Source organism: Cupressus sempervirens, chromosome 2 (genome assembly GCF_028749045.1).
Source record: "Cupressus sempervirens isolate cs-2001-9-10 chromosome 2, ASM2874904v1, whole genome shotgun sequence".
Classification (NCBI taxonomy): Eukaryota; Viridiplantae; Streptophyta; class Pinopsida; order Cupressales; family Cupressaceae; genus Cupressus; species Cupressus sempervirens.
Window position 1 is genome coordinate 428,145,661 of NC_143119.1, and position 20,618 is coordinate 428,166,278.

The 20,618-nt window shown below is 38.3% G+C and overlaps 1 protein-coding gene across 9 annotated transcripts in view; it reads right to left on the bottom strand.

Annotated features, from left to right (window-relative positions):
- The window catches only part of LOC149572917 (Ubiquitin-like superfamily protein), a 227,257-nt gene that overhangs the window by 43,776 nt on the left and 162,863 nt on the right, over positions 1–20,618 (bottom strand). The window lies entirely within an intron of this gene.

A 20,618-nucleotide genomic window follows, 5' to 3' on the forward strand; every position in this document is an offset into this window, starting at 1 on the left:
ATGACTCTCTTCTTGAGTCCCTAGAAGGATCTCATTTTCATTTGAAGTTTCTTTAGGGTACTCCCTCTAAATCTCAAGAGTAGAAACCTCTTCTGGGGAACAAGGTGAATTGTCTGTATCTAGTTCATCTGAAATTTTGGCTCTTTTGAAGGCGATGTCTTCTTCAAAGATGACATCTCTACTGAGTTCTATTTGTTTTTGTCTAGGTATGTAGATTCTGTAACCCTTTACTGTTTCACTAAAACCAATAAGGATTCTTTTCCTTCCAATAGATTCCAATTTTGTCCTTTTCTCCTTAGGTACATGAACATACACAGGACATCCAAATATCCTCAAATGACTAATGTCAGGTTTCATACCTGAAAAGGTTTCTTCAAGAGTTTTGTTGTCCAGATGCGAGTGAGGACATCTGTTTTGAATATAAATTGTTGTATTACATGCTTCAGTGCAAAATGACATGCTCAAATTTTGATCATTTATCATAGCCCTAGCAGTTTCTACAATAGTTCTATTTTTTCTTTCAACAACTCCATTTTGTTGTGGGTTATAGGGAACTGTAAACTCTCTCTTAATCCCAACAAGTTTGTAGAGTTCTTTAAATAGTTCAAAAGTGTATTCTTTCCCATTATCTGTTTTTAGAATTTTAATTTTCTTTCCTGAGGAGTTTTCAGTGATAGTTTTGAATTCTTTAAATTTTGAAAGAATATCTTCAAATTCTTTGCACTTACGGAAGTATATCCATGTCTTCCTTGAAAAGTCATCAACAAATATCACATAATACATAAAACCTCTTAAGGATGGTATTGACATGGGTCCACATAGGTCAGGGTGCACTAGTTCTAACACATCTTTAGTTTTGCTCAAACTATGAGGAAATGACTATTTTGTGTTTTTCCCCAAGGCACAACCTTTACAAGATTCATTTTGAATTTGACTTAATTTGGGCATTCCAGTTACCAACTTCCCCAAGGCACAAAAGTTGATATGATCTAATCTTCGATGCCAAACTTCATTTGAATCTGAGGTCTCAAGAACAAGTGCATGATTTGCCTTCGTGCAAAGTTCATATAACAGTCCTTGTCTTACTCCTATAGTTTGAGTCTTCTTTATAGTTGAATTCTTCGCCCATAATAGTACTTTACCTTCCATGAATGTAACTCTATAGCCATCATCTTCAAGTGCTGATATAGATATTAAGGTCCTTTTAATACCTGGTACATAAAGAACTCCAGAAAGCTGAATAAATTTTCCTAATTTTAATTTGATGGTGTAGGCCCCAATTCCTTTTATGGAATGTGCAGAATCATCTCCAATTGCAGCTTCTTCATATGTTTCTATTTGCATGCTTTCTAGATTACTTGATATCCAATGATGTGTCTTGAAGATCCACTATCAACTATCCAAGTGTTGGACTTGGTTGATATTTGACTAGACAAGCCTGAGTAGAAGGCATACTTCTCAGGATCTTGATCTTCAATTGATTTATCAGTTTTGGCAAATGATGCTTAAAGTTTTGATCAATGAGGACAATTTAGTGCATAATGTCCATATTGATCACATCTGAAACATTGAATTTTAGATAGGTCTTTAATCTGTTTTGAAGATCCTTTTCCATGAAAGTTTCTTTTCCTTTTGGAGTTTTTCTTCTTGCCCTTCTTATGAGAGTTGGTGTTAAGAACATGAATGTCTCATCTATAGTCTTTTGTTTTCCTTTAGTCAATAGTCTCGACTTTTTTTGAAAACAATAAGATCTTAATCGATCTAATTTTGGAAGTTTAGATCTTGCACTTATACCTTGTACAAATGACTCCCAAGAATTTGGTAGTCCTCCTAATGCTATTAGGGATAACTCTTGATTGTCAATCTCGTAATCAACTGAAGATAATTGATCTCTCAAGTTAGTGATTCTCATGAAGAAGGCATTTACTGATTCTCCTTTATTCATGCTAATATTATTCATGTGTCTTTTAAGAGCAAGTTTTCTGCCAGTGTTATTTACTATAAATGCATTTTCAAGGGCCTTAGACATGCGATATGCTGTTATATGTTTTGCCACAATAGGTACTATACGATCTTGAACAGCATCCACTATTATTTTCATGGCTTTGACATTATTCTCAATCCATAGAGTTTTCTCTGGATCATCTTTAGGTTCTTCCTTTTCTTCTTCTACGAAGGATTCTAATTTGCTCTCTTTTAGTAGCATCATTATTCGAAGTTTCCAAGATTCGAAGTTGTTAGCACTTGCAAGATGGTGTTCGAATCTTAACATGTTTGTCATGTTTGGAAGAATAATAAGAGACTTCGACTCGAGGTGAAAATATGATCTCTTTAACTTAATAAGATCTTTCCTTAACTAGGCTTTGATACCATGTAAAGTTTATATCAGATTTCAAAATAATGCTGACTGATGCACGATTTTATTTGCAGGTTCAAACTCTAATGGCAATGGATTTGATTTACTTTTTAGAATCTATGTATTACTCTATGGCAATATAAAAGAGATGTTCTTTAAATTGTGATGCTTCTGTTCCTTCAAATATGCTTTGCATTAATAGATTTCGATGCTTGGCAATATTGGGCAGATCAAGCATATATACCATGGAAGGGTGACGGTGAATGGGCATGTCTCTGAATGGAGACATGACCATTCACAGTCACACCTGTTCAGTGGTGGATTATCAAGCCCGATCATTGTTAGTTAGACATAACAAGAGGTCTAAACATGCACTAACGACCATAATAGAGTCGTTCCTATCTCAGCCCAATAATGTTATAATGCAGATCGATAAGGATAAGAATATGTTTCGATTATGACTAAGGCATGAACTCATATGAATATATGTGATCATTGGCTTATATGTAGTGATCATAATGTGCAAAATACTATGCAATGAGGGTTATATATATATATATCAGTGCGAATAACATATTGGTATATATATACATATGTATGTATTCTCATATAATTGATCATAGAGATTTGTCTAACTGAAGCTACATATTTTAACAGGGAGTAACTACTGGACCTGACTTCCTAGGATCATTGTTCAGAGGGAGAATTTTTGAGGTGCAATCCTTTGTGAATGATATCTTCTCTATGAGGAGATGTCCTGAGTGAAATTTATTGTAATATGTTCTTCTCTATGAAAGAGAATTGAGATGAAAGCCCTTATACCACCCTCTAACTTGGTTCATGGTGGTTACTATTTTGCATACGTAATGAAGGTGACAATCTTTTATTGACATATATAAACAGAAAGTAATCATTGTAAGATGACAATGTTATAAATGGTAGACCTGTTATCATGCCAAACTTCATTAAGTTGTCCCAAAGTGCAGAAAGTCATGATAACGGATGTATCATAACAAACTTCATTAAGTTGTTGTCACTGGAAGATTAAAATTTTGCAATTTTGTGTTATGAAAGGTGATGATCTTTCATATGTGTGAGGTCACTATTGTAAGGTGACGACCTTATCAAAAGTTGATCTATCTCCTAACACCAAAATGTGTTGGAGCAAGTGTTATCATGGCTCTTCGGGTTGGATTTTTTCGGACACCTTGATAACCAACTTATCATAGTTCTTCACGCTGGATTTTGCCGGACACCTTAATAATCAACTCATCATGGTTCTTCGGGCCGGATTTTGCCAAACACCATGAAAATCAATTGTTATTCTTCGGGCCGGATCTTGCCGGACACATAACTTAAATCTCTCATAGACCACACTTAAATTGGTGTTCAAATCTTGTATTATAATTGCTTCAATTCTTTTTTTACTAAAGAGTGAGTGTTGAGAAATTTAGCCTTATGGCGAATTGAATATCATATTGAGATGATATCTCTTCATATACTTAAGAACATAATGTGTTCTACAAATCCTCCCTAGCTAAGAGCGAGTGTTAAAGTTGTAGCTTTAGTCAGATTAATTCGATCTGATATACATTATTATTATTATTGGTAAAACATCATTTGCTATATATACTTATCCATGTTAAATAATATATATTATTGTATATAATACACATATATTATAGTATAATATATTATATATGGTTATTTATATTACTAATATATTAATATGTTAACTAGTGATGATCAACTGTAAAGACATGTCTCATCTCCTCCTGTGTTATTTATAAGCCTTCATTTGCATTTGGAACACAATCAATACAATGACAATTGTTAGTACATTTGCAGCGATCTTAGAAATCAACAACTTTATGTTTTATTTTGAAAAAAATTAAGTTAAATATTGCTTTTTGATTAATATTTGCACATGATATATCTATTATATTGTGTAAATATTATTTTTGACTCAATTAAGTGATATCTCCTCAAAAATCAATTAAACATGTGCTTAATTGATCATTTAAGTTGTGCAAATGCAACTTCTAACCCAATTACATGTAAACATGTAAAAAGCCTCCAAGAGTGCAATTTGCACTAGAAAGGCACTTTGAACACTTAAAACATGTAATAGACCTCCAAGAATGCAACATGCATGAACTTGGTCTTTTTCATGGTTAAGTGTGTTGGTTAACAGTTTGTCCCTCTTGCTAACTTGGCTATACCTTGACTCTAGATGCCCAAAATGTGAAGAAAAAAAAAGAATGTTACCAATAAATGGGTCAATGTATGTGTTATATCACTGGCCTCTGAATTGTAAGGTACAACTCCCTTATATGCTATATATGCAATTGTGTTTCTAATAGATCATTGGGATATGGGGTATGGTCTTAACCTAAGGGCATAACAGGATAAACCAAGATGTTCATAACTACAAACACCCCAAGTAGAAATAGATTTGGGCAACTTATAACACCCAATGGAATGAATATCATAAGCTACCTTAAAGTTCTTCTAACATCTACTACTTCTAAGTGGAGATTATTTCTATTCAAATGCAATCTAGAGATAAAGCAGAGATGCATATGAAAGACGAAATGGAATCCACCCTAACTAATAACTCTCCACTAAAATGGAATCTAGTAAGAAATCACCAGCTTCAAATACATCTATCCTACTATCCCATAGAAACTATTCTAAAAATGCAAGGTCAGCTTGGCTGAAAGAGACAATGAAAGAAATCAAAGCATGCTAATCCTAAATGGAATCAGAATATCACATTACCCAGTTGCAAACATCATACAAATCCTTCATTCCATTTAACTCTTCGATTCTCACTCAACATCTGAAAATGCAAGGGGAAAAGTTAGATAGAATTGTCAATCCCCTCCATTAATTTGGAAAATTACATATATAGATCCTCCCCTTTAGGGTTCTTGGCCAGTTACATATTCATCAGTTACATTGACAGAGCACTTGAATCGCTCAGAAACCCAATGGTCATCAATTACAATCTAATACATCAAAGAAAGAAAACAAAAATGGTTAGAAACCTTCAAAATAGTTCATATTCCTTTCTAATTTGCAACAGTCACATTGGCGCCAAATCCATGTAATTCATATTCGAACGTTCATTGCCTTTTCAAATTCTAACCATCGATCTTAAATTAACGGCCGCGATTAAATTGTTTTAAACCTTTATTGTCGTCGTCATATTTCTTTCCATGGTTCCACCATTCCAAGTGTCTCATTATCGCTTCCCCGTATTGTGTAAACCTCGAGCATCTCTGAAAAGCGGGAAAGTGACGTCTATAGATGATCTAAGATCTGACGGCTCGTGGAAAAGACTTCGATGTTTAGTTTGCGATGTGGGTCCACATTCCAACTGTATACCTCGTGTATGTTGTGGAAGACAAGTGGCGGTACTTTATTGACCAGAGAATCTGACATGGATCTTTTTACTTCGTGGCACTTCGTTGAATGTAATTGGCCCCTCAGGACACGTGTTGAAATGTTGCTTTCCCACATTGTTTATTTCTCGAGCAATTCCAGAATGCGGGAAAGCGTCGTGCGTTGATCTTTCAAGATCTGACGGTTGGGAACATGCACGATCTTATGTTAAAAAGGGGGCCCAACTAACATGTAAGACTTTGAGACTTTTCAACTGACCAATGAAATGCATTATTTCGTTCATTTGACTTTTCAATTTAGTGATGTGGATGATCAGATGTGTTTGATTCGTCGAATTGATTCCAACTTTGGTCTTCGCCACCTTTTACCCTGTTCTTCACCATTTCTGCATTTTTGAACGTCCATTTTGTATTGAATCTAACTACTTCTTGCTTCTGACTTGGTCTCATGACCTGTATATCAATCTTCATCTTCAATCTTCAGCATTCTCTTTTGTATTTGCTCTATATGTACCTGTGAAAATATATCCTTCTCTAGATATAGATCTTTGACCATGGAATTAGAAACTTTCAAAGATGAAGAACTGCTTCTCAACATGAATCTTTGTCTTCGACATGATTAGGAACAAGGAATTATGAATCATTATAAACATCCAAATCTTCTTCTCATCAGGAAAAAGCATAACAAACCCTCCCAAACCCTAATCACCTAGTCATGGACTAGAAATTTGCTCATATGATTTCCCGCATTAGGTTAACTCAAAGGAATGATGAGAAGAAAGGCCATCCTATAGGCAATCTAGACTCAGACTTGACATCATATTGAATCAACACCAACCCTAAAAGTTTGAAAAATATAGGAGGTTGAAATCATGGCAACAAAGTGTCACATGTAAATGCATGGGGAGAGTGCGATTTTGCTTCCAAGGCCCAAATTACACAATACATATTACATTTTGCATATTTTAAAACATGCAAAAGGCCTTAGAGAGTGATTTCCTCCTAGCCTTTTACATGCATTTTTAAAACATGTAATTGCATTTTAAAACATCTAAAGGTCTTCTTAGAATGTGTTTGGGCATATCATCACATGTTTTTGCATCTTGAGACCACGATTTTATCTCCAAGAGCAAAAACGTTCATGCTTTTGCTCTTCAAGGGCACATTTTTGCCAAGAATGTCTAGATTTGCTCAAAACATGGCACAAAATCCATGCAATAGGAGGCATTCTTGCATTTGCATGCCCTCACATGCATTAGGTGATGCATTTCCTTGCAAAAATGTCATTTCTCATTGCATTTAAAGGCTACATTTTGTTAAAAAAATCCAGATTTGGAGTTTTGAGATCACATTTTGGGCTCGGTAGGAGGCGTTTGGGCATTTTAATGCAAAATATTGCCATTAGAAAACACGTTTTTGCCATCTATTGCCAAAAACCTTTTATGTAAATACATCTTAAGATCACGCTTTTATCCAAAAACGTCCCAAGAACATGGTGTTTGCAAAAACGTATGGCATATTATGAGTTTAAGATCACATTTTTTGGCATTCGCATCCTAAAACGCCTCATATATTGATCAAGGGAGATTGCATTTGCAAACATTAAAAAGGTCAAGAGAGTTGTTTGAAGATTCGAATTTGGAGGAAAGTCAATCATTCAAACCTATTAATCTTCCATTTTTGGCTCTTTGATCACAAAGTAAGTTGAAGATTTACATTCTTTGCTATTTCATTGCATATTTTGGTTCATCCTTGTACATTTGTCCAAAGATATTCCATGTATTTTGTAAATCTTCTTTATATAAGATGTAAACCTTCATTTTCAAGTGCTTGGAATTTTTCTAAATTCCAATTTCGAATTTGCATATGAAAGCAACTTGGTATTTGTCATGATTGAGTAAAAAAACAAAGGTATGTTTTTTTTTTATGCATGTTTTCATTTGTTGTTTGCTTGCTGTTTTGTTCTCTTCATTTGAAAAGATAAGGTTCTTTCCCTAGAATCAAAGTGCATTATCTGCCATTCTACTTCCCACCTTTTCATGCAAGTGCATCATACCATTTCATTTTCCACCAACACATGCCAAAGCACTTTGCATCCATTTTCAAACATACACAAACATGTTCATTTCATTTACATGTAAGTGCATCCTCCATCCGCATTTACATGTAATCTCATTCTCCATCTGCATGTGATTCCATCTTCGGAACCTAATTACATGTTTGCATCAAGTCATGATTACATGTAATTACATCCAGAGAATCTGACTTTGGTGAAAGGCTGCTCTTTAAATACCAAAGATATCATTTGCACGTACCCACATGCATCTATCTTACATTCTTGAAGCATTCATACAATGCTCATCCTTACCAAGATGCTTTCCATTTTCCTAAGTCTCATTTTTGCCCTCTACACATCTTTTCTATATCCCATTCATTTCCAAACTCACTGTTCTTCAGAGTTCCATTTGTTTACCGTATAGGTAAAGAAATCAACATATACAGACAATGACCACGAACGGGAGAATTATATTATTATTCGCAATAGTAGATGAATGATGATTTACAATGATCCCAGACGGGATATAAATACTACCGCCGAACCTTCCCGAAGGGGTCCGTTGGCCACAAATATTCTATCCACTACAAACTATTCACCGACGACGTCGGCTACAGAATACAAAAACACCGCCGGACCGTCGGCTACAGAATACAAAATACCGCCGGACCATCGGCTACAGAATACAAAAACACCGCCGGACCGTCGGCTACAGAATACAAAATACCGTCGGACCGTCGGCTACAGAATACAAAATACCGCTGGAACCATCCAGTCGGCTAACACCATCCCCCCCAAAAAGAAAAGTCGTCTCCGGACGACAATTACAAAATATTTGAGACAAATTAACAGACAAAATATATCATCAGAGTGACTACAACAAGAAAAATCTGCTTCTGTCACGTCACTTCCACATTCATCCCGTTACATCTGTAGCCTCTGCTAACACAATACTGTCTCCTCAAGCTGACCTTGATCGCCACCTATGCTGCTTTCTCTGTTTTCAATTCCACGGTACCTTGAGCCAAGTGTCGTTGCACTACCTCCAACTGGATGATTAGCTCTTCCCGAGCTCTCTATGCATCCACTAAGACAGCCTCCTAGCCAACACCTACTCCCAATGCCTCGGTACACAAACAGTCCATGCCTGTAGCAACTTCAACTCTTTTGAACTGGTCAGACTCCCACAACTGATATCCGCAACGACTGGGGGTCCAGGGGGCAGCGCCCCTCGCCGCCAAGACCAAATTAGCACTTCAAAACCCACACAAAAATGCACGGAACACACTATTTCTGTCATTATCTGCCAATTCTGCACTCTTTCTGGCAACCACGGATGTGTTCCCTTCTCTTTGGCATCATCTGTCACTCATTCTGAACAACTTGATTCTGTCGTCGTTTTTTTTTTTTTTTTTTTTACTGCTTCCTTTACAATCCACCACAAATCCCTCTGCACACAGAAATTCTTCTCCTTCTGGCAGAATAAGAACTCTTCTTTATGTCTCTGTTTCCCCACGGAAGTCTTTTCCCTTGCAGCGCGGAGGAGAAACTCTGATTGGCGGAGCTGAATCTTTTAATTACACCCGCGGCCTATCTTTCCTTTCTCGCGGTCTATGTTCTCCTCCCCGCGGCCTTTCTTCTCCTACCCGCGGCCTGGTGGAGAAAGTTTTCTCTTTGTTTTTTTCTTAAGAAAAAAAAATTGTGCCCGCGGACAGCAGTTGCCCGCGAGTCTTTCTGTCCGCGGCGCGGACAACAGTTGCCCATGGGACTTTTCAGCCCACGGGCCTTTCTGTCCGCGGCCCTTTATTTTTATTTATTTATTTATTTTTCAAAATTTTTTGTTTTTTTTTTTTCTTTCAAATTTTTTGTTTTTTATTTTTTCAATTGTTTTTTTTTTCCTAAAAGAAATCAAATAACAGAGGTACGTCCATTTTGCCTCCAGGCGTCGCTATTCTGCAACGACGACAGAGTCAACTGGCCATCCTGTGACAGCGACGGAGTCTTCCTGGCACCATATATTTTGAATTTGGATCTGTTGACTGCCAGAGGTATCTTCTGCCCGTCCAAAGTTGATAATCTAATCACTCCATTGTCGCCGACCTTCCGAATTTGATATGGTCCAACCCATCTGCCCTTAAACTTTTCCACTTTGATTTCATTCTGACCGTCCTACACCTTACGTTTGTTCTGTGCCACCCCCGTCGCCCACTGTGCTTGCGGTCGTCGCGCAGTTGGATTATTTCTTTTTTGTCGGTGTCCTTCCACTAATTTTATGCTGCGTTGTAACCTTTTCTTTCCGCGTGGTCTATTCACCATGTACCGGACAGTGGGATCTTTCGTTTTCCTGTGTTCAAACTGTATGTTCTTCCCCTCAGCTTCAGCCATGGCAGCTTTTCCTTCTTCCGCTTCCCTGCATTCCTCTGGACGTTCATTTTCCTCCTTTTTCTCATCTTCGTCGACCCTTTAGCATATTGCAACTCAGAAAGAGTTCGTAGTCTTCTATCTGCCAGTGGTAAAGGCCATTCACCGAGTCCAGGTCGTCGTCATTCGATCCTCCGTCAAGTCTCAATACTCCTTCATCCGGTTCCATTCTCCTCTTTCCTTTGTCATCACTCTCGCCTTCATTGTCAGAATCTGACAATGCTGCCTCCTCGCCAACCATTTGCGTGTGCAGGTCAATTATGAATCTTTTGCCTCCGCGCTTCATTGATAGGGTATTGCGTTTCCAATCATGTTTTACTTTTGCTTGCACCAACCAATCCCGTCCCAGAATAGCATCATAGCCTTTTCTTTTTACTGAAATGACCACAAAATCCAATAAAAATGGTTGCATACCAATTGTTACCGGTTGCACTTTCAGAATTCCCAACGGTTTGATTCCATGTTGGTCTGCCGTGAGCAACTGAAATGCAGGTGGCCACAGCCGGCCACAGCGTCGGCTTCCCCAACTTCTTCCAGGTATCCTCCGGTAAGACATTCACGCTGGACCCTCCATCAACAATTGTCTCTGTCAAAACATTTCCCAAAATCCCCATCTCGACGACAGCCAAATGCCGTCTGGAGGTGAGTGCCAGCAGCATTGGGTCTGTTGTCATCACTTCCCTACTATCCCTTCTTGTGTCCTCCGGTGCTTTTAGAAATAGTGTATGATTCAGAATAGCCGTCCGTAACTGGAGCATTGTGAGAAGGGGGTCACTTATCTTGACCGGTATCTGCATTTGTAAGATCTGTCGTACAATGTTTTGTTCTGCGAAGTTCCTTGCCAAGGTGCCGGTGATATCCTTCAACTGAGATGTCCCCATCGATGATGCCTTTGCAATGTCCGCCTGCGCTTCCCCCACTTTTCTCTTTTCCTCCGCTTGCCTCTGTGTAATTGCCAGAACCTCCTCTACATCCGTGCCAATAGTGATCAAGTTTACTCCAGCCTTTGGACACTTGGAATTTTCGTGATCGCCGGGTCCACACCATCTGCATAATAATTACATGCTTGGCATTGAACAATCGGCCGTCTGTTTGCATCATATTGGGTTCGACTTCGGCTTCTATTATTATTGTTATTGTTTGCATTGTTATTATTTTGCCCTCTGCCATTATTCCTGTATCCTCCGGATGTAGCACCGGCGGTATTCGTGTTTCCGCTACTACCCAACAGGGAAGCCTCCTGTGTGAGAAACACCTGCGAAGATCCTCTTGTCTTCATGTTAAAGGAGCACTCCTTTGTCGAATCGCCCATGATCTGTCAAATGTCACAAAATTGGTTCTTTGGACACGATCCTTTAGTATGCCCGTCTGTCGTACACTTCGTGCACCACAGCTCACTGCCTTTTGGCTCCTTCTGCATGTTTTTAAACTCCATCATGCCAACCATATCCTTCTGTAGGGCACAAACCTTCTTGTTGCTGCCTTCGTCGTCGCTACTATCATCTGCATCAGGCTCCTCATCATTAGAATCAGAGGAGCTAGTTTTCTTCTTCTTTGCCTTTTGTTCACTTTCAAGGTCCAGTGCTCTGTTATACGCATCCACATATGATGACGGTGGGACAATTTTCATTTTCCTCTACAATTTCGATCGTAGGCCGTCCACGAACCATCTTTTCTGCAATCCGTCCGCCGGCTTGCTTTCCATTTTGTTTATTAAGTCTTTTAATCTCTTGGCGTAGACGCGGACAGTTTCGTGCTTCCCCTATTTGGTATTGAAAATTTCTGCTACGATTTCATTATCATCCCGCAAGAGTTTAAATTCCGCCAAGAACTCCTTTTTAATGTTATCCCATGTATCCAGCTTCTGCGGATCCATATCCGAAAACCAATCAATTGCGACACCCGTAGGGTTGCCGAAAATTGTCTCATCCAGTCATCTTCATCAGTTATGCCATTTTCCCTCCAGATCGTTTCACATGTTTTGCAATGTCGAATGGGATCGGCCATACCATCGCCATTAAACTTCGGCTATTTCTCTTTTGGTCCCGCCATCACAATTGGTTTCTGTAAACAAGCATTGCTCGGTCCTGCAACACTGGCGCTCTTCACTCCCACACTGGCAGTCTGCACTCCCACACCGGCAGTCTGCACTCCCACACCGGTGGTCTGCACTCCCACACCGACAGTTTGTACTCCAGCGGACTGGTCTCTCACACCGGCGGTCTGCACTCCCACACCAGCAGACTGGTCTCTCACATCGGCGGTCTGCACTCCCACACCGACAGTCTGTACTCCGGCGGATTGGTCTCCCACACTGGCGGTCTGCACTCCCACACCGGCGGACCGGTCTCCCACACTGGCGGACTGCTCTCCCACACCGGCGGACTGCTCGGAGGTCTCGACAGCTGCAAACCTTGGTGAAGAAGAAGGATCCTCAGAAATTGTTTCCCGCGGAAGTCTATCCTGGACGAAGAGATCACTCCACGCTCGTGCTCCATCGGCACTGCAAGCCGTGCAAGTTGATGCTCTTCTGTCAGAGTTTTCCTCCCTTGGCGAACACAAGTTCAAGAACTCCTCCCGTGCTTCTTCCACCAATTCCACCCGCTGCCGAGTCTCCTCCAACAAGTCCTCCGCACTTCGGTTTCCGTCGGCAATCTTCTGGAATCTCCGTCGGCGTTCGGCTTGCTGTGCCAGAATTAAATTCTCTTGCCCAGTACGGATTCCATCTTTTCCCTTTGCCTTATTTCAATCTTTGTTAAGCTGATTTGGCATTAATCTTCATTCCTCCCACCTTCCAGATTCATAAGGCAACGGCGCCAAATGTTTACCGTACAGGTAAAGAAATCAACATATACAGACAATGAACACGAACAGCAGAATTATATTATTATTCGCAATAGTAGATGAATGATGATTTACAATGATCCCAAACGGGATATAAATACTACCGCCGAACCTTCCCGAAGGAGTCCGTCGGCCACAAATATTCTATCCACTACAAACTATTCACCGATGACGTCGACTACAGAATACAGAAACACCGCCGGACCGTCGGCTACAGAATACAAAATACCGCCGGAACCATCCAATTGGCTAACACCATTTTTGCCAATATCTTCATGGAGTCCATATCTTCCAATGATGTATTGACCCTTTGGAATTTTCATGTTGCAACACAAGACATGCCCGCATATACGAAGTCCAAAGGAAAGATGAAGTACAAGTATAACAAAGAATTAGCTCATGTAACTGCATCACATGTCTTGTCTCATCGAGATCAAGTATCTGACATAGAGATTGGACATGTTGACATGAATGATTTCTTACGAAGGGTTGAAACTCCTTCAAACAGAGAGATGAGACGTATCAAGAGAAGTAACATTCATTTGGTGTCTAGTTTCTCTAAGGTTGCCCTGGAACTAGAATTCGTCTTAGGATGTGCTCAGCATTTCAGCACTAAGACCAAAACAATCAAGGATGCAAATGGTAACGCCATCATCAGCCTAGATCCAAAGGTTATTGAACAAATTTTCCGAGTTCCTCAGAGTGCAGTATGTGTAGATCTATCAAAAGAGACGTCTCTGGAGCTATGGGATGAGAAGAAGGCAGATTAGCAAAGGTATATAAATGCATATTGGTTGGAAGTTGGAAGAAATAATTTCTCAATATGGCCCAAGACTGTTCACAGATCTAACTTCAAGCTAGAGTGCAAAGATTTGATAACTCTCCTTAGTAGGATTTGTTATCTCAAAGAGTCTAGTGACTTTGAAACGTGGATGTACAAGTTCATGTTTCAAATCTTTGATAATGATGAACCCATCTTTTGGGGATAGCTTAGCAGTACAACACTATGAGAGGAGTTTCTCAATGTGGGGACATCAACACCATTTTACATGAACTCTTGGTTTACATTGCTGCATCTATGGGATCCTGCTCAAGACTTTCAACTAAAGGGGATCAGCTTCAAGTTTTTATTTGGAGCTATTGTGATCAAATCACATTAGCACAAAGCAAGTATTACTATAGGAGAGTCCAATATGCATTTTTTGGACATTTCAAGTGTCAATTTGATAAACAGTTGGTAATCAAGAGAATATTAGATGAAGCTTGGAATAGGGTAAATCAATTTGGTGCTATCTTTTTGCAATTTCCAACTTTCACTTATTTGAGAGTTGGTTATTTCAAAGGAGAACCATATACTCTGCCAAGATATGCTACTGATAAGATCATTTTGATGGAGTTAACCATACAACTGATGGAGGTGCAGACATATCAAAATACTCACAGGCTAGGATTTAGTATCACTACAACGAAGCTCTTGGTGATTGGTCAGTATATGATCAATTTAGTTTACAAGGTGAAAAATATGGAGGCAGCACTTCCATTAATCACATTGAAGAAATTTAAAGCTAGGTTTGTTTTTGACTACCAATGAATGCACTCATGTTCATCTCATAGAGGACATATGGATCAATTTGCACATAGAGTTGGATATCATGAAGATCGATTATTGCAGGCTCACATTGCAACAAATCATTGATCTTAACATGATCAAAATCCCAACCAATTTTCATGTTAAAGATGATGCCAATATTCTCAATCCAGAATATCATTGGGTTGATTTTAACAAGCAACGTCCTTTTCTCATGCAATGGAAACAAAAATAATATACTTCTATCTTTGATAGATTTCAATCAATCTTGGCTAATACTAACGAGTGGCTGAAAATCAATCGCCTCAAGAGAGTATATCCTAAGCTTGGGGTAGATTGTGATCATTTTGTACAAATTGGAAAGACAACTCGAGTGGAAATTTAAGCAAAGATAGCGCATCTTCTTTGGTTTTGGGTAAATCCCTCAAGTTAAAGCTTAAAGGTGGAAAGGGATCTAAATTTGTTCAAGAATCTTCTCAAGCTCCGGTGTAGGCTCAAAAATCTGAGCAAGAACTTGAGAAGGTTGAACAAGAGTCCGATGAGGAAGATGAAGAGGAAGGAGAGATTATGATTAGTTCTCCTCTGCGGTTGGAAAACATCAATGTCCATCTATTCAAGAAACACCCTTTTCGGATGATATAGACAATGATATAGATTCATTCTCTATGGTTGTTACATTGACCATCCCTACCTTAGAGGTGAACATGTCGGTACTCCCTATCTCTTCAGCGACCCCTCTCGTCCTCACAGCTAAGCAATATGAGAATTTGGGAAATGTGTTTGAAGATTTCCCATCACTCACGGAAGGTCAGGTTTCCCAGCATGATACTTCAATGGCTAGCTTTGATTTGTTCATTATAGAACCTTCTCAAGCACCCATGGATTCAACCATGCAAATTGAAGCATGCGTGATCACAACAGAAATACAATCAGGATTAATATCTATTGTAGCCATTATTCCTATTTCTACAGATGAGGGTTTTAGTTTGCTTGCATGGTTAGGTAAAATCACTATGAAAAGAAGAAAAGTTGTACCTCTAGACAATCTTCCTATCAAGAAAAATAAGTCGAAATCTTTGAAAGAGATTGTTTCAAGGATTGTGGTACGAGAAGACTAAGTATGTGGAGATTGTTGAACCTTTGGTAGACAAACCAGTTGAAGACCTTAACTGTTCAGACTACAAGTTCACCAAAATTGAACTTGGTAAACAATCACGGTTGGGTCGAGCACTCCAAATGTAAAAACTCTATGTAGGCTCTGATAGAAATTTGAGTGCCAATTGAACAATGTTGCTAGGTTTCTTGTTTTTATTAGAATTAATTTTCAGAATACATTAAAAGCTCAGGAGGAATGCTAACAACACAACTTCAACATTATTCATAATTTTATGTAGAAAGGAAATTCAAAGAACATATATCAAATTCCACCAATTAATTAACTTGATTTCCTTATAGCTTAATTCGATGTGCTTGCCGGCTGAAAGAGAAGACCAGAATATGAGTCCCATGGCAGCTCCTCAACGCACATCTCCAAGGATATCCACAAATGCAAGCCAAAGACACTGTCAAACCCTCCGTAGTTATTGTGGAATGTCGCCATAGCGCATTGCGGCTGGAAGAGGAAAGATGTCCAGCTACTCATAGATCGCAAGCTATTAATTTCGAGTGCCACCTAGTACAATTTCGCTCAGCACAAATAAACTTCAGCAATTCACAGCCTTAGAATCAAGCTGATGGGAATCTCAAATGCCAACCTCAGCAGTCACCAAATTCTTCAAAACTTCATCAAATCGATTGCCAGTATGCAGCATAATACAATCAATTTCCTTCAAAAGATCAATCTCTGTAGCCACAGTGATTACAATAAGGAGACTTGGCAAATTGTTTATAACAGCACAATTTGCAACAAAATTACTAGGACAATCTCCCAGACACAGGAAACATAGATAGGAGATTTAGATAGTGAAATCACCATACATCAACAGTGACTTCAAAGATCAGAAACTTCAAAGACCCTTATACATCAGCAAGGGCATATAGTTAAGAACCCAGGAAAAAGCCACACAGGCACAAAATCAAATATATAATCAAGTGGATGCTTTTCTCATCTAATGGGCTCATATTTATATTCTTCAAAAGGCACAAAGTTTACCAAATGAACTTCACTTAAGAAGCTTCCCAATATAATATTAAAACATAATAAAGTGCTATTATAAACTAATTTATTAATTGCTTTTGGCTCCGAAAATGACCTTTTCCACCATAACTTCAAATTCTAACATGTAAGGCCACTGTTTCTTGTTCCCATGATTTAAAAAATTTCGTCCCGGTTCCAACGAGCTATGGTACTGAGGTGACCAACCAACAACACTATCAAAAATAACAACCTCAACGTATTTATATGAATAATAATAATAATTCACCTATCTTGTGAAAACAACTAAAGAGGCATCAGAATCAAAATCTGATAACATCAAAGTCATCTTGATGATGAAAGATGATGAATGAACCTGACGAGGTGAATCACTATAAATAGACACTCCCTTCAAGATTCTTGGAGCTCAAACTGGAAGCCCGAAATAAAAACTGAGAGCATCCTCCAACTCCTCTAACTCAACTGAGCTCATCGGAACCAACAAATTGACTAACTATAAATAGTAAGTCCTTCAAACAGAGCCAAAACACACCCTAGGCTGTTGGAAAGCCTATAACCACACAACTAAGACTCTCAAATCCCATTGTCAGCTCACGAGGGTCACGATGGTGAACTAACCTGGCCAACTGTAGGAGCTTGCTAAAAATGGGGATATTACGCCAAAGGGATCCTCAAGACATCAGATACAAAGGATATCAACTGGAAATGGACAGACTTCTACGATATAAGGGAAGGATGTACATACCTAAAGATTTGAAAATTCGTAGAATGATTTTGGGGGAAATCCATGCCGCTCCTTAATCAAAGCGGCTTGGAGTAACTAAAATGTTGGCCGACATGAAACTATTTTATCTTTGGAAGGGCATGAAGAAAGAAATAACTATGTATGTAGGAGATTGTCTTGAATGTCACAGGGCAAAGGCTGAGCATAGGTATCTAGCTAGGTTAGTACACCCAAATGAGGTTCCAGAATGGAAATGACAAATATTCACTATGGATTTACCCAAGGGTTACCTATAACCAGAAATAGGCATAACACCATCCTTGTGGTGGTGGATCATTTAACTAAGGTAGCACATTTCATTATTGGGAATTTAACTGATGAGGCGCCAGAGATTGCCCCTAAGAGAGATTTTTAGACTTCACGGAGTTCTAGAAAAGATTATAACAAACAGAGATGCTAGGATAACATCTAGATTTTGGCAAACTTGGTTCTCAACCTTGGGGAAAAACTGAATATTAGTTCAACCTACCATCCTAAAACTAACGGCCAGACAAAAAGGATAAACTAGGTATTAGAAGATCTCTTGAGAGTATATTGCATGGATCAACAATATCGATGAGAGACATATCTTCCCATGGTTGAATTCACTGACAATTCATATAAGTTTGCTATTAAGATGACACCTTTTGAGGCTCTGTATGGATGCAAGTGTAGAACCTCTGTAAATTGGAACAGGATTGAGGATCGAATTATCATTGGGCTTGAGAAGCTTTTAGAGATGAGAGAACAGGGAGTTCAAATCCGTCAAAGATTAAAGGAGGCAAATGACTGGCAAAAGAGTTATGTAGATGCAAAAAAGACTCCCAAAGAATTTCAGTGGGAGAAAAGGCTCTCCTAAATGTAAAACCCCAAGAAATTACCATCAAGTTTTGTAGAAAAGCCAAGTTGGCCCCAAGATATGTGGGACCCTTTGAAGTGTTGGAAGTCGTAAATCCTGTGGCCTACAGAATTACCCTACCTCCAGTCCTTGCCATGATGTACGATGTGTTTCACGTATCTTATCTTAAGAAGTATATAGCTAGCCATGAACATGTCATTGATAGGAATCTCTTGGAAGTACGACATCCAGGGTGGTGGAAATAGAACCACTTAGAATACTCGAGGTATGCAAGCCCTGCTTGCAAAATCAAGATATCACTCTACATTGAAGATAATGCTACTTGGGAAGATTATGATGAAATCTTCCAGAAATTTCCACATCTTTTTCCTAAAACTTGAATTATGAATTGATATCAATAAATTGTGATTTAAATTGGAACATGATGAATTCATGCTACTAGATATATCAATTACATCATTTTATTTTGAAAGTTCTTTTATTATTTTAAAATTGTAAAGTTCATTAAGGACGATGAAACACAAGGATGAGGGTATGTTACATCCCCATTTTTGATATTTAAGATAATTTGAAATGGATGGTGAAATTAGTTGCTTCATTTGTTTTTTCACATGAATGGGAATATTGCTTATCTATTATATGTCTTGTGAAAAGAAAGATGTGGTTAGTTGTTATGATATTTTTGTGATGGGTAATCGAGTTAGTTATTAGTTAGGATAACTAGATTTCCTTTGAAATTTGAATGCTTTCACCCTGTCAACTCTGTTTGCAAGAATGAGGTGAAGGGGGAGGAACACTGCCAAAGAGGGGATAGGGTACGAGGGCACCAAACTACTACTACTGAACCATTAGGTATGATCCTAAGTCACCATGGTTAGAGAAAAGTGGGCTAGACAACAAGAGTATACCAAGTGTCCACCATGAGCTAACTAGGTTGAAACATAATATACTTTAAAAAATAATAAATGAAATAGATCAGTTGTTACCTTTGAATCAAGTATTTGGATGAACTAGAATCCTTCCTTTGTTAGACATGAATTACTCTAATAACACCATATATTTACGTAAGGATGCACATATTACACACACATATGTGTATATATACAGATATTTAAAATATGATGTATATGTAATGGTACACATATTTGAAATATGAAGTGTGTGTATATATATACATGTACATAATCTGTGCAAACTTATGTAGATACTATAGTCTTATTAAAATAAATCATGGGGAAGGACACTATTATCTATTATTATTTCATTTGGTGGCAATTTAAAATACTACGAGGTCTATCGCCACCTTTCTCTTTTACTATTTTCGACTTAGCTCAAATATGTAAATGCCACCACCTTCTTTTCTTATTATTTTTTGACTTAATGCATAATATAACTACTACCACCTTGCAAAGCTTTCAAGAACCGTAACTCCTCCAAGCAAGTATCAAGCCATTAAGTACATACATTCCCAACACCACCCACTACCTTCTTCCTCCAACAACCTCACAGCATTCAGCAGAAAATACCGTCTTCACTCATCATATCTTTTTATCTCTCTAAGTTCTCCCAGCCACGAGAGATATATCCATTCCTTTGTAAGTTAGTGCGGAACCAACAACGATACTCGCTAGCTGATTGATATTACAATAGAAGAGGCTTGTGGGAAGGCTCGATTACTACAAAAGAAGTCTAAGTTAATCATTCATTGTCCACCATTTATTGACAGGTCGTACTTGGTAACATCCTTCCTTGACTTTACCATTTTATATGATTTTATTCTTACATAGTGTCGACCAGCATTATTAAGGTCAAATCATTTGCATTAACAATGTATGATCTTAAGTGTTATCAGCTAGTAATGTTAATAGTTGTTCATATGCATTGTTGAAATCTGAATTTAAGTACTTGCAGCCAATGATATTCAGATCAGATTGTGTATTTTATTGATGTTTTGATCTCAATTATATCTTGGCCCAGTAGTTGTGTGGCTGGTTTTCGATCATCTCATGGCAGAATTCTTATGTGTGCCATCTAGTTAAGTTTTGGCTTTAGTATTACAGTTATAATATATTGCTCTGTTATGTACTTCTGTCCAGAATTTAATAATGTCACGAGTTGTGCTTCCCTCATACAGAGGTTTTATACCATATACCTATGAGACAAGGGAAG